Below are 12643 nucleotides of genomic sequence, written 5' to 3'. Positions count from 1 at the left end.
CAGCATTACACTGGGGAGATTGGGCCATGAAATAAAGCCCAATTGATGATTTACTCATCTCTTGAGCTCCCACATGCTACTAAGGTCTTGTGCACATGGTACCAAACACACTTAACCAGGTGAGCTGTATCCCAGCCCTACATGATTAATTTTAAATAAATGAGTTCTGTGGCATGTAAGTTATATCCCAAAGTTGTTAAAAAGTAAGCATAGGGGAGAGAAGATGCTCAGCTGGCGGGATTCACATCTTAATAGGTGAGAGGATCTGGGTTTGAAGCTGGCACCACATGGGAGCACTATGGATAGCAGCAGGGAGGAGCTCCACATTGTGGAGTGGTGGCATGGTACTGTGGTGTCTCCTCTTCTATTTCCCTACCCCCGTCTCTGTCCTTCTCTCCTACTTCAAATAAAAGGAACAAAAAAGTCAGCTGGGAAGCATACATAAGACCCTGGTGGACCTATTGTTACCACAGCGAGTTAAACGCACACGGTGTGAAGCATGAGGACTCCCGCAAGGATCCTGGTTCGAGCCTCCAACCCCACCTGCAGGGAAGTCGCTTCGCAAGCGGTGAAGCAGGTCTGCAGGCCTCTTTCTCTCTCTCCCTCTCTCTCTCCCTCTCCCTCTCTCTTTCTCTCTCTCTGTCTTTCCCTCTTCTCTTGATTTCTTTCTGTCCTATACAACAATGACAGCAATAACAGCAATAATAATAACAAGGGCAACAAAAGGGGAAAAAATGGCCTCCAGGAGCAGTGGATTCATACTATAGGCACCTAGCCCCAGTGATAACCCTGGAGGCAAATAAAAAAAGACCCTGGCAACACACACAAACCCCACAGAATTCACAATGAAAAAGAGGTCAGACTTGACATATTATCTCTGAAGCACATAATTTTAAAAATGTAGATAGGTTAGAGGCCAGGTGGTTGGTGCACCTGGTTAAGTGCTCACGTTACAGTGCACAGGGATCCAGGTTTGAGTCCCTGGTCCCCACCTGCAAGAGGGGAAGCTTCACAAGTAGTGAAGCAGGGCTGCAAGTGTCTCTCTGTCTCTTTCCCTCTGCCTCCCCCCTCTCAATTTCTCTCTGTCTCTATTTAATAAAAAAAATTAATTTAAAAATGTAGGTAGGTTAATGTGCACAAAATCCTCAATAAAAATTAAATAAAATAATATTTGAAACGACCTTGTTTCTTCACATAGAACATATGTGACATAATGATCTAGGGTGCAGCATAGGATCCTGAAAGCTATAAGTTTACAGTGTCCTAGGAGGTAACACATAAAATGTTGCTCTCTCAGGCATGTGCCAGGTAATGCACTGGTTCTATCTATCTCTTATTAATATCTTATGAATATATGGTTGTTGTTTTGTCTTTTCATTAGAGTATTACTCACCTTGGCATGTGGCAGTGCTGGAGATTGAACCTGAGAGCTCAAGAGCTTCAGGCCTGAAAATTATTTGCATAACCATTATGCTTTCTTCCCAGCCCTTAGAGATATTTTTCCTATTATATAATGCTAGTTTATAAATGTTAAAATAACAATGTTGTACAAAATATCTAAATTTTAACAGTGCTTAAGCACACCTAGAATATTAATAAAGTGAAAGGAGAATAAAACTGATCAGGTTGTGTTATTTAAAAGAGAGAGAGAGATATGGGTATAAAAAATATCCTAAATGTGTATGCCACTGATAATAGAGCTTCGGAGTAGCTAAAGCAAACACTGCTGAAATTCACAATTAAATGTGGAGACTTTTAACACTCCTCTCTCACTAATGTATTGAAGAAGCAGATTGAACATGAGAATTAAGAGTACTGTCAGTCAAGCAGAACTAATTGCCTTTTAAAGAAAACTCCCCACAACAGAAGTAAAACTAACAGTATTTTCAACTGAGCTGGAATGTTCACCATCATGGATCATATTGTGGACCATAAAACAGGGCCTCCATAAATTTTAAAGGATTGAGTTTGTATGGTATGTGTTATCTAGCCACAATGGAATAAAATGGTTAATAAGTAACATAAAAATACATATATGGAAACCCCCAAATATTTGAAAATTAAACAAGAGAGTTCTAAATAGTTCATGGACCAAACCATATATCACAAGAGAAATTATTAAATATTTGAACTGAATGGAAATAAAAACACAGTATATCAAAAGTTGTGGGATATAGCCAAAACTGTGCTAAGAAGACTTACAGCAATGAATGATGATATTCATCAAGTAGAACTGTCTGAAATAAAAAACTCTAACCTTTTACCTTGAGAAAATATAAAGCACCAAGTAAACCCAGAGCAAAAACAAAATAGACCAAAAGCAGAATAAACAAAATAACAAAGTACAGAATCCATGACATATAAAACAGACCATAGAGAAAAATTAAAATAAAAATGAACTATTTGAAAATAGTGATAAAAATAAATCATGCTCTAGCCAGGGAAGAGGAGAAAGAAGGTAAAACTTATAATATCTATGAGGTATTTAAAAACAGATCTTTAGACATTATAAGGATGAAAGGTTTGTATTCTAGACAATCTGACACCAAATAAACCCAAAAACATAAAAAAAAATAGATGAATTCTTTGAAGAGTGCAAACTACCAATGCTTATTTAAGACGTGATCTTGAATGTCCCTATGTGTAACAAGTCAATTAGATTCCTGAAAGTTTAAAACTCACACTAAGAAAATTCTATGTATAAAGAAGTTCATTAGTAGATCTTACCAAACATTCCGAAGAAAAAAAATGATCCTGACTTTACACAAAATTTGTGGAAATAGGAAGGGGCAATTCTCAAATCATTAGATGATGTCATTATTATTTTATTGCTAAAACCAGAAGAAGGCATCACAGCATACTATGCACCAATACCATCATGAGCATAGGTACAAAAAAATCTTTAATGAATTTTTGGCAAAGTTAATCTAGCAATATGTAGAATAAATGATACTTCACGACTAACTGGAATTTCCCTGAGGAATGCAAAACTGTCTTAACATTAAAAGTCAATAATTCACCACACAGAAAGACTGAAAAAGAAAAGAAACATCCTTAGAGATGTAGAAAGTATCGGACAAAATTCAAATCCACTTAACAAAAACTTGCAGCAAAGCAGAAAGACAAGGAAGCATCCACGACCCTAAAAGGAAGATCTACGGAAAACCTTCAGCTAATATCATATTCCCCTACTATTTGTTCCACACACTTCTCTTCTGCACTGTACTAGAGTCTCTCTCTAGTAAAGAGATGCAAGAAAATAAATTAAAATCATATATATTGAAAAAAGGAATATGCAAAACAGTCTCTGCTTAGATGATTGCTTTTGTTGAAAGTTCTAAAGAGCCTGCAAAATAATAATTATTAGTATGAAAAAGGAGGTTAGTAATACTACAGAATATAAGTTAGTATACACAATCAAGTATATTTCTATTCATTAGCAGTAAACAATCAGAAATTGAATTTTTAATCATGCCATTTACAGAAACATCCAAAAATAGGAGGCACTCAGATGTAAGGAAACAAGGTACACTGAAGACATTACTGAGAACAATCATATAATATCTAAATAAGTAATTTTATCATGTTTATAGATTAGCCAAGACTTGGCATTATTAAAATATTAATTTTCCCCACATTCATCTTTAGTTTTGATACAAACAAAATTTAAATCTGAGTTGACTTTTGTAGAGTATAACAAACTGTTTCTAAAAAATGTATGTGGAAATGCAAGGAACTTGAACAGCTAGAATGGTTTTAGAAATAAAGAGCAGTTAGACTATGTTATTTCAAGACTTACTGTATTCTGTACTAATTAAGACAAGGTGATATAGGCATAAAAATTAACGTGTAGAGCAATGGAACAGAATAGAGAGCTAAGAATCCGGTACATATATGCACAGTCACTTGATTTTAACTAGTTTGTCATGACAATTCAATAGTGAAAAGATAATGTTAACAAAAAATAGCACTGTAACAATTGGCTATTCACATGCAACACACACACACACACACACACACACACACTGAAAAAGCCTGGACTCTTTGCTCCCATAACTGACAATATTTAACTCAAAATGAGTTGTAGACTACATAGAAAAGTGTAATCAAAATGAATCACAACTTTAAATACTATAAGAACTTTATAATGGTTCTGGAAGAAAATACAGGAGAGAGAAAACTTAAGAGAGCTCTGGCTAGGCAAAGATTTCTTGACAAGAACATAAAATATAACCGGAAATGATAATTTGGAGTTCACCAAAATTAAAAACATTTGTTCTCTAAAGATAACTGTGATAAAAATGAAAAGGATAGCTACAAACTAAAAGTATTCACAATACATACAACTCATAAAGAACTGAAAACTACATGTAGAGCCTATTGCATACATGTACACACATGTACAAATATACATTCTTACAAGTCTGTATAAGACAAACAACCCAATTTACAAATTACCAGACTATTTGAATAGACACTTTATCAAAGAAGATATATAAATGGCAAGGCTATCTATGAAAAGACGTCTAAAGTCATTCATCAGGAAAATAAATGCAAACTGAAATTACAATGAAATATTGAATATAGTAATATGGCTAAAACAAAAAATATTGACAATACGAAGTGTGAGCAAAAATGTGGAACCAATAAAAGTCTCCCCCATTGCTGGCAAGAATGCAAAATGACACAACCCCTTGGGAAGCAGTTAAACCATTCCTTATACTTGGTGACTCAATTACTCTGATAGAGTGTGTCCACCCAAGGAAAATAGAAATGTATGTAGAAATGTATGCTTATACAAAGACTTATTGAATGTTCAGGGCAGTATAGAGCAGCCAAGTCTAGAATGAATCCCGAATATCCTTCAACTTGTAAAAAGGGTAGATTAACATATCTGTTCAACTGAATGATACTGCAATTAAAAGGAATACATTACTGACAGATGCAACGGTGTGGGTATTTCTTAAAAGCATCATTTTAAGTGAAAGAAACAATATGTAAAAGACTAAAAGCTAAATGATCCTGTTTATGTTTTTTTTTTTTTAAAGAAGGTAGTTCTGGTATCTATATAGATGGAAAGCAGATTGGAGGAACCAGGCAATGGCACATCTGATTGAGTGCACACATTCCAATGTGGAAGGATCCGGGATCAAGCCCCAGGTCCCTACCTGCAGTGGGGGAAGCTTCACAAGTGGTGAAGCAGTGCTGCATGTATCTCTCTGTCTCTCTCCCTATCTTCTTTTGAATTCTTAATTTCTCTCTGTCTTCACCCAATAAATTACATATTATTATTATTATATATATGCAGATTGGTGGCACTAGGGGCCAGGAGAGGGAATTTATTACAGAAGTGACCTAGGAAACTTTCATTGTTATTTATTAATTTTTTTCACCAGAGTACTGCTCAGATCTGGTTTATAGCGATGCAGGGATTGAACCTGTGACCTTGGCGCCTCAGGCATGAGAGTCTCTTTGCATAACCACTGTGCTGTCTACTCCCACACAGAAACGTTCAGAGTTAGTGGGGATGTTTTATTTAATGATTGTGATGGTGGTGAAACAGGTGCAACATAGGCTTAGACTTAACCAAATTTTACTGTGTGAAAATTATACCTGAGCAAGATTAGTTTTTAGATGACAAAAATATTATTTATGTAAGTTTAGAAAATGCCTAGAAGAGTGAATATTAAACTTTTTTTTCATTGCCACCAGGATTATCGTTAGGACTCCCATGTCTGCATGTCAAATTCACCATTCTCGGTGATTAATTTGTTTTATCTTGTTTGGACAGAGACAGAGAAAAATGGAAAGGAAATGAGGAGAGAGAGAGAGAGAAAGAGAGAGATCTGCTGCACAACTTTGCTACTCATGAAGTTTTCCCTCAGTAGGTGAGAATCGGGGCTTGAACCATGGTCTTTGCTCATGGTGACATGTGCACTCTGCTAGATGTGCCACCACTCCAACTCCTATATTTTTCATTATGGAGATGATGACAACACAAGAGTCACACTTTCAGTGTACTTTGTTGTCTGTTTCTATGTTTGTTCCCTCCCACCCCCACCACCAAAGGATTTGCATGTGTAGTCAGGATCCTTGTAATTGCTAGTAACAGAAACTCAAGGCAAGCAAATTTAAGAAAGAAGGAACTTGTGGGTTCATGTGCCTGTGAGTTCTGGGAATCAGTTCAGACATTGCTAGGTGCAGGAATGAAGTTGTGAGAATGAGGCTCTCCTAATGGTTCTTCCTTCTGAGTTGGTTTTGCTCTCAGACGACCTCTCCCCATGAAATGATGACATAGCAGCTTACTTCCCTCTGGAGGAAAAGACACAGCAGGGAAAAGTCCAGGGCCAACTCTTAATGACCAGCTTGGGACACACAACCTTCTCAACACTAGGACTCAGATGACCAGGAAGTGGGTTACAGGACCATGCGTAGAATTGATCAGGGACTGGGTGGTCTTAGTCGCACACTGAAGGGTGGTTCTTGAAAAGATTAATAATAATAAAAAAGGAATAAGGTCAGGCTAAAGGCAACTTGGCAGGCAAAAGCTACAGATGACTATTATAATGTCCTACTTTGGGAGTTAGGGAGGGAAAAGTGTGTGTGTGTGTGTGTGTGTGTGTGTGTGTGTGTGTGTGTGTGTGTGTGTTATTTTCAGAATAATGGAGCCCAAGACAATAACCTTGAGTGCTGTCTGCATCAGCCTAGCATGAAGGAGAAGGGAATCTTTCCTGGCCTGTTGTTATCAAGTGAAAGTCTGTGTCCTCCCCCAAATTCCTTTTTTTTTTTTTTTTTTTACTGATTTCATAATGATTGACAAGATGGTAGGATAAGAGGGATACAATAGAATTAGAAAGTTTTTTGGTTTTTTTGTTTGTTTTATTTTTTGATTTTTAAATAGCAGAGCACTGTTCAGTTCTGGCTTATGGTGGTGCAGGGGATTGAACTGAGGGCTTTGGAGCCTCAAGCAGGAGAGTCCCTTGCATAACCATTATGTTATCTACCCTTATGTTATGTTGAAGCCCTTCACCCCAATGTGATGCTATTAAGAGGTAGGTCCTTTGGGAGGTGATTAGGTTAAGATAAACTCATGAGGGTGGAGTCTTCCTTATGGGGCTACCATCCTCTTAAAAAGTAAAAGAGACCAGAGTTCTCTCATGGCCCACTATGTGAGGATATGGCAATAAGGTGACCGTCTCAAGCCAAGAAGCAAGGTCCTCACTAGACACGAGATCTACCTGTTCTGACATCTGACTTCCCAGCTTCCAGAATTGTAAGGAACAAATGTTTATTGCTCAAACTACCCTGTCTCTGGTATTTGTATCCTCCAGCAAGGATACCCATGTACCCACATTCTCTGAGATGTGTTGGAGAGGTGGTGAAGGAGATGCCACTCAAAGGGGACTATTCTCTTGCCAAAAGAGAAGGTGATTCTAGAAAGAGAAAAATGTAAGGTTGGGGACTGGCATCATCCTTTGAAGGAAGTAGCATAGGAAATTGACTTTAAAAAAAAAAAAAAGAAGAATTTCCAAGTCAAGGTTGAGGTGGCTGAAGCCCTCATGTGGTAACCTCCATGCACCCCCAAACTCTAGAAGAAAGATAATATTCTTCTTAAGTGTCAAGTCCACTTTGCCAGATGGCTAATACATTTTAGGGCTTTTATATGACTACAAATAGAATACATTATGAGGCTGGATACCAAAAAAAAAATAATACATTTTTAAGATGAAATCCCAGCTTCTTACTTGAAATAATAACATTTCCAGGTCACCGCTGGAAGGTGGAATTCACCTTCGTGTGAATTCAATCTTTTCCACGATGAGGAATGCCTTGGTGGGAAACTTAGAGAAGTATTTCCTTAAGGAATAAGGACTGGGGATAAGAGATGTTCTTGGGATTTTTACAGTGTCCAGACAACTTTGCCAGAAGCGGAAACCAGGCCAGGATTCTGAATTGAAAGGCTTGGGATTTCGAGGACAGGTCTAACATCTGGAAGGGTTGGCAGGATTGATAGGAGTTTATGCATCAGGGACCAAGGTTCAGGGCTGTTCACACAAACCCTAATTGCAGCTGCATTCCTGGGTAACATCTCATGTGGGGAGTATGGGATTCAGCCCTGGCTTGGGGTCTAAATCAGTGTCTCTTGGTAGGGAAAGAAATCTCATGTTCTTGGAGAGGCGGATTCATGTCTGGGGTCAGGGGAAGTTCATCTCCAATAACGAGCTCTCCTAAGCCAGCTTTTAAGCTGCAGAATTGGTGGAGGAAGAGAGATGGAGCCCAGAGGTTTTGTGTTCACAGGTTTAATAAAATACAAAAAGAATCAACAAAGGACCACAATTTTTAATGAGATATTTAACACCAGAAGAGTGAAAGGGACATAATGGGAGTGGCAACACTTTGTCAAGCAAAAGAATCACTAACTGGTACCTTGTCTTATTATTTCCCCCCTCTCTTTTCATCACAAGGAAGGAAGGAAGGAAGGGGGAAAGACAGAAAGAGAGAGAGAACTCTTTAGCACAGATCATGTGACTCCAAGGACCAGGGAACCAGGCAAGGGTAGAAAGGGCCCCTCCTTTCATACATTCTGAGATAACATGAAAATTACCCCCTGGAAGACCTTATTAAAAGACAGGGATTTGCTAATGCTGCCCTAGTGATCTTATTACGTTCTGTGAATCTATTACATTTACACATTGCACACCTGAAACTTACACAACCTCCTACATCCATCGTATCTTAATTTTCAAAAGGCCAATTTCACAGAAATCAGTAGGACATTTGTTGCTTGGCCACAGGCTAGGCAAGGCCATTACTGCTTCTGTTTCTCTAGAGCAAGGATTTTCTGGAAATCTTAATCAATAAATTGTGACTAGCTCTGGTAGATTTTAGACGACAAGGAACAAGGAGGGATGGGGCAGAATGGAAGAACTCAAATGACAATATAGATTTGTTGTTTGAATTGAGGTAGATGATGAAATTAAATAATTACAAACCCAAAGGTCAGAAAAGAAAAAGGAAGGAGGGGGGATAAAACCCAATCAGTCTGCACCTGGAGCATGAGGTTCTGGAAACCCAATTTGCACATAGAAGGTGGAGAGGCCTTCACTGAGGGGGGCTAGAGCTGCGGACTTGGTGAGCAGAGGACTGTTACCCTGGAAACAGTCTTAGCTTAGAAATAGCAAATAGGAAAATAACAGGGACGTCAAGAAGAAAGAAGTAAAAAAAAAAAAAAGCACTTCGAATGGCTGAAATCTTCGAAACTAGACTAGATGACATAAAAGAATTGTACTTTAAAGGACAAATACAGACTGAAGTGCTTTGAAAAACAATGATAGGGAGAAGGAAGCTGTTTTAGTTGTTTCTAGGTTAGGAAAGGTGGTCAGACCCTCGAGAGATTTAATAGAGGGGAAGAGGGACATTTGTTCAGAGTAGAAATGCCAAATGCTTGCCTCTCTCCTAGCCTCTGTCCCTTTGTGGAGAAATAATAATCAAAACAAATTCAAGGACTCTACTTGTGGTACCTGTGATAACAACTTTAGGGGGTTGATTTAAGAAGAGGAAGAACTATTAGTGCAGAATCCACAGGTGTCAACTGGTTAGTTTCCAGGCTAGCGCCGCGGGTGGGAGAGAGATGATCCAGGAACCAACTTCATGGCGGTAGCAATACAAACCTTTATTCATGCGGGAGCCCCAGAGTCGGGCGTGAGCGCAGCAGGTTAAGTCATGTGGAGCCAAAAAACACAGTGGCCAGTGTCCGCCTCCCCCTGCACGCCTGCCCTCCTCCAGGTAGGGACACGGAAAGAGAGGAATAGGAGAAGAGAGAGAAACCAGAAACAGAAGTGACTTTTATAGGATAAAACTGGAAGTGGCAAGTCAGAAACAGAAATGGCTAGGAAAAGGGGGTGGAGAAGGGAAAAAGTCGCTGGGAACTTCCTTAGCAACTGTTGCAATGGTTTTAACTGGTGGGATTAATGTTACCCCTGCAGGCAGGGCATGTCTAGAGGTAGAAAGAAGATAGATAAGTGGGGGGTGGGGGGCTGGCTTAATGCCTGACACTTAGTTTCAAGGCAAAGCTGTTGCTGAGGGTGAATGAAATGTTTGGGAGTCTCAGGCTAGGACTTGGTACAAATTGGCCTGGATACCCCCCTATAAGGTAGCTAAGGGTTTAGGCATTGCATTTGGAACCCTGGGGATGTAGTAACTAGAGGAAGGTTTCTTGCAGGAGGAAGAACCAGTGATATTTGTCAGAAGTTCTAAAGTAAGGAACAAGCCAAGATGAGCAGGATGGACAAATATGGAGTTCCTAACAATAGCCAGTAACAAAAAAAATTGTACTAGAGCAGTAGCAGAACACATCAAGAAGGTCCTGAACAGCAGCTGACAATGGACTAAAGCAGAGCTTCTCAAAGTGTGGTCCCCGAATCAGAGACCCCAGCATCACACAGGAATTGACACCATGATAGTGGTCAGTCTCCCCAGCTCACAGCAACCTCTGTGCCAGCAAACCCTCAAGGAGAGTCGCCATCTGCACTAAAGTTGGAGAACAACCCTGCTGAAGTATCCCTGACCCATCTGTAAGGGCTGCTGAGGTCAAACTTGCTAGAGAACAAGGCTCCATATCACCTCATCCCTGGTTGATCCCAGACTGGTACATAACTGGTGAGGCTCATAGCCACATCTGGGGTGGGCTGGTGTTGACCTGACAATGGGAGACATGTTAAGCAAAACCACCTGGCTCTTTGAAGCAAGATATTGATTGATGAATTTAAATACGTGGGACTTTGGAAAGAATAAGAATTTATAGATTCTCTCTCCCCTACCAATGAACCAACTCTGGAAAGCTGTGGGTTTGCGATAAAAGAATTAGTGAACCCATGAACAGAAAACAAATAAACAAAAGTGACCCTCTGTTCCTCCTATCGAGCAAGTTTACAGAGCAGAAGGCTCCCAGGAAATGAAAAGGGAACATTTTCAGCTTGGAGAGACCAGGTAGTGAAGCAACAAGAAGCTTTAGACATCAGGAACCAAAAACATGCAGACTGAGCTGGATGGGGTCAGGGCACTAATGGAGAAGGCTGTAAATGACTGTAATTTTCAGAGCTGTGGAGCCATAAATTGCACTGGGAGGACTGCCTATTAGTGCAGCACTCTCTGCTCTCAAGATGAAGCAGCTGGAGACTGTGGACTTGGTTAAAATGATTCCTGGCAAAAGAAAGGTCTTTAGCCCCTCCTCAAAGGGATGGTACCAATAGCCTTGGCTAAAGGGGCCTGGACTCTCTTCAGAGGTGATGCTGTCTTCAAGGTTCTGCAAGTCAACAATGGAGTTTTGAGTCAAGACACTGAAGGACATTTAAAATAATAAGCATGCCCAATTTTTGCTGCCATTAAGCTGTTGGTATTAGAGTGAGGCAGTGGAAGGACCTCTGACCTATAGGAACAGAATTATAGAGGGGACAGAAACTGTTATTCTGCACATGATCATGGATTTGGGAATAATAGAAAGGAAGCTCGGGGCATGACAGGGCCTTAAGGGAAAGAGAAAAAGGATCCCATGAAGTCCTAACCCCATTATTTTGGTGACAGGAAATAAAAGCAAAGATAGCATCCAAAGGAGAAAAAAATCAAGATATGAGGAGAGTCAAGAATAGGAATGAGACAAGGAGGTGGCCTGTTGCTGAGGAGTTATTCTGATGCAGTCTCCGCCCCCAGGTTTTACTACGCCCCGCGAAATCCTAGCAGTGCCCCCTTCAACCAATCCTGGCCCCACACGTCACCCCTGGTTGTCGCCCAATAAAAAGCCCCCTTACCCCCCCCGGGCTCTCAGCTCCCCCTCTCTCAGATCTCGCCCCCTTCTCTCCCCCCGTGGTCTGGTAGTGGGGACCGCCATTGCCGGCTGGCCCCACGTGGTCTGAACCAACCCCCCCCCCATCCTATAATAAAGATTTGTGTACCCCTTTGCTCTGGACGTCCACTCTCTTCTCTGCGGTGCAGCCCGACACCAGACCGCCACAACAACATCTGGCGCCCAACGTGGGGCACGAACCCATGACCCTGAGATTAAGAGTCTCATGCTCTACCGACTGAGCCAAATAGCCCCTCTGTTTTGTGGGTCATGCCCTCCCGCCTCCCCCTCTTTATGTACCCTTGCCCTTCCCCCACCCCAAGCAGGGAATGTTCCTTTACACACCAATCCTTCCCTTCACGCCACACTGGCTTTTACTACTCCCCTACTTATCCCTTCCTGTTTTGTTATATCATTTAGGCTTATGCCCAAAAGGTTTCTGCTCCATGATAGTCTTTTACAGACTTTGTACATCTCATGCTATTACTAGATAGAAAGAAAAGGTGTAGAGTTATTGTGAAGAGATGGTTGAGCAGGCTGTGCTTAAACCTATGAGATGAGTCTCTCCAGGTAAGTCTCTCTCTCTAAAGAGGGGTTGAGCACAGGAGGACGCATAAATCTCACAAGGTTGGCAGCCATTGAAACCTTCCCTCCTCCACAGAAAGTCCTACATCTTCCCACCTGAGCACGGCATTCCTTAAAAACATTTAAGCCTGCTCCATTCCATTTTTCTTTCCTGTGTCCATTTAGATATAAAGGGATAGGAGGAGATGTTGCTGAGGAGTTATTCTGATGCAGTCT

The sequence above is a fragment of the Erinaceus europaeus genome, chromosome 8 (genome assembly GCF_950295315.1).
Source record: "Erinaceus europaeus chromosome 8, mEriEur2.1, whole genome shotgun sequence".
NCBI lineage: Eukaryota > Metazoa > Chordata > Mammalia > Eulipotyphla > Erinaceidae > Erinaceus > Erinaceus europaeus.
Note: the sequence above shows the minus strand (reverse complement) of the source record.